The 3,592-nt window shown below is 33.9% G+C and overlaps 1 protein-coding gene across 5 annotated transcripts in view; it reads left to right on the forward strand.

Annotated features, from left to right (window-relative positions):
- LOC122711924 (box A-binding factor-like) overlaps positions 1 to 3,592 on the forward strand; it is a 32,835-nt gene that overhangs the window by 10,903 nt on the left and 18,340 nt on the right. The gene's annotated exons all lie outside the window — the stretch shown is intronic.

Below are 3,592 nucleotides of genomic sequence, written 5' to 3' on the forward strand. Positions count from 1 at the left end.
GATTATTATTCTTAGTCGTGCACGTCGTCAACCTTACTCACGCTCTTTCATACGCAGTTCTATATTTATATACATACAATTGGATATATATTTATTATATTATATTATGACGAAGAACAAACGATGAAACATTTCTTATTATTATATTTCATTTATTTATTTTTTATTTGAAACAATCTATTATTAAGATGAATTATACAAATCAATACTCATTATATACAAATAATCCCTTCTTACAAATTTTTATAAAACCGTTCGATTTTAAATGTTCTAGATATACATCGCAATACAATATTGATTATATATTTACGATCTTTATATATATTACGGCGAAAAACAAACGATGAAATGTATTATTATTATTTATTTATTTAAAACAATCCATTGTAAGATGGATTATACAAATTATCTCTCCCTATAAATTTTTTAAATTCGGTTCGATTTTAAATGTTCTATATACATCGCAATACAATATTGATTATATATTTACGATCTTTATATATATTACGGCGAAAAACAAACGATGAAATGTATTATTATTATTTATTTATTTGAAACAATCCATTATAAGATGAATTATATAAATAATCTTTCCCTATAAATTTTTTAAATTCGGTTCGATTTTAAATGTTCTAGGTATACATCGCAATACAATATTGATTATATATTTACGATCTTTATATATATTACGGCGAAAAACAAACGATGAAATGTATTATTATTATTATTATTTATTTATTTATTTGAAACAAGATCTAAGATAGATCACAGATCGATACAGTCACTAACAGTAAATTTCTACGACTCAATTAGAAGTTCATATTTTTTTTTAGCGAGTTTCGAGATAGAGAAACGAAGAACCGGCGAGATAAACAAGGGTTACCGACCGCCCTCGATCTCCTCCCTCTGGCCCTCTCGTTCATCAAGTTTTCGATGCCGCCTCCTTCCTGATTCCACATCGCGGGAATCCTCGACATTCTCGAAATCGAAATGTTGTTTCGCTCGGCTTCGAAATAATCGAATTCGATAATCGTGCATCGATATTTTTTTTTTTTTTTTTTTTTTTTTTTTTTTTTTTTTTCCCCAATACCTCGATATCGAAAAAATTGTCGTTTCACGGAATTGTCGTGCCGTTTCAGTCGTGTGCCGTGGTCGCGTGCCGGCTCATATCGTCTTATCAGAGTTAGGACGTATCGCGTTCTATCAACCCGCAGAGGTACTTTGCCGTAATTTGGCCTCGCCGTCTCTTTGTATTATACCGCTTGTATTTACCGTTCTTCTCTTAATTTCGAGTTAGAAATTAGGACGAAAAGTTGGGGAGAGACTGGAAAGGGAAGGAAGATTGATAAAAATTTTTCGACGATTTCTTGATCACGGTACGAGGCAGGAAGTATCGTCGAGCCGTTTATACGTGAAACGTAAAACTCGGCGGAATCTCCGAGATCTTCAGAGAATATTTGGTCTTTCTACAATGGCGCGACTGTTCTATGACAAGAATATCAGCGGAGAAACGCGCAGTCTGCGATTTAAGAGCCGTTTCAAATGCATTAGTATTAGCATCGTATTTAAGTCCATACTATTTTCTCTATAGTCGCTTACTTGAACTATTCGAGAACCAATTTTTTTTTTTTTTTTTTTTCATATTTTTAGACTTTTTTAAATATTTTTCATCAACTTTTTATTCCAAAAAATTATTAATAACGAGTGAAAACCGATTTCGACTTGGATGGAACGAATATTAGTATATGTCGATCCTGAACAATTAAAAAGGCGTATTTACAAAATTTTATTTAATTTTACTTGTAAAAAAATATTCGAGATCTAAATCTAAACGAGTAGAATATTCAATTAAATATAAGATATAGGATAAAAAAAATCAAATTTCAATTTTGCATTTCTATTTTCACGTATAGAATGCAAGATTCCTCGTTGCGTTTATAGATCAAGAAATGAAAAAAAAAAAAAAAAAAAAAAGAAAAGAAAAGAAAAGGAAAGGAAAAAAGTCGGAATAAAGTGGATAATTGGAATAAAAGGAATCGGAATAAAAAAAAGATCGGTTGAAGCAAGAGGCTTGGTGGAGAAGTGGGATAGGAATGGGGAGAGGATCGAGAAGGTCGAGATAAAGAGACTATTCAATCTCTGAAAATCTCGTCGTAAGCCGCATCGATGCGCGGCCGTCTTGGTCGTATAGTACGTTGCGGATAACAGTAAACGTTTTTATGGGGCCAAGAAGATAAGAGCAACCTCTGCCCCCGTTGTACAAAACGTCTTCCGCTCGGCCGACGAATCGGGATCTCTTCCCTCGCTACCACTTCTATGGGGGAACGTTAACCTCGTTCTTTTTGGCCGGCAGCATTGTAAGAACCGTGACGAAAAACGGAAAATTACGATTACAGATACTTGGTGGGTTCGTTCGAGAAAAATCAGTAAAAGTTTTTTACAATTTTCGAATAGCTAGTAAAACGCACAAGTCATATATATATTTTTTTCCTCATAGAGAACGATCGAAGAAAGGAAATATTATCATTCTCCTGAATTTTCAAAATTATTTCCTATATTCTTGCTTATAAACTTGTTAATCTAAAGAATATTAGTTGTCGAATCTTTAAGAAACGATAAAAAGGATAGTCACGAATAATAATAATAATAAAAAACGTATCCACCATCTAAGGAAAGTTGAAGGTACATGTAATATTATTTAGAGCGTAGAGCGTAGAGAAAACAGGGAGAAAAAAAATTAAGAAGAAAAAGAGAGAGAGAGAGAGAGAGAGAGAGAGAGAGAGAGAGAGAGAGAGATGAAGGAGAATAGAAGTGGGAGAAGAAATCGATTTAATTTTCGGTATGCGCGTTACATCCCGATAACAACGACATTGAATCCGTATGGCTATGTTTTACGAGCGAGGTAGAAAGAGAGCGAGATACATGTTTCGATGGTACGGCTCGATTTCGCAACGCGAGCGAGAAAGAGATTTCTCGTTGCTTCGTTTAACATCGACTGCGATTTTCATCGTTCGAGTGATTAATCGAAATCGTGACTTCCACTCACTTTATTCACTTGCTCGCTTCCATGAAGTCTCGATTCAAAGGCACGAGTTTAATCGATACGATTCGATTCGATAATCGAACTTTCAACGAAAGAAAATATATATCGTAACACGTAGGTTAATTCGTCTTGTCTTGTATCCGAAACTAACCTAACGAATCAGATGAAACGAATCAACAAAAATATTGTCATGGTAACATTCAGGGAAGGATTTGTTCCAATTTTTGCACAAATCCTTATATTTTATCGAAACTGTTATTTTCAATGAAAGGGTTGATCGTGCCTACCTATATTTAAGCCGTGCTCGCGGTAGAATGAAAAAAAACGTTAGATAAATCGATGAGCCTGACCTTTCCAATTCGATTAGGTAATGTCAATAAGGTCGGCTGAATGTTAAATACTGATTGATACAATGTTTCGTTGGGAGAAAAATATCGTATAAAAATGCGTTTCGATCGATGAGCGTCGGTCTACGACGTGGCCATTTTAATCGTCTATGCAAATCGAGCTTGTACAAATTTTACCGTTTGTCTAATTCTTATCTGTATC

The sequence above is a fragment of the Apis laboriosa genome, unplaced genomic scaffold (genome assembly GCF_014066325.1).
Source record: "Apis laboriosa isolate Shangri-la unplaced genomic scaffold, ASM1406632v1 scaffold18_cov149, whole genome shotgun sequence".
NCBI lineage: Eukaryota > Metazoa > Arthropoda > Insecta > Hymenoptera > Apidae > Apis > Apis laboriosa.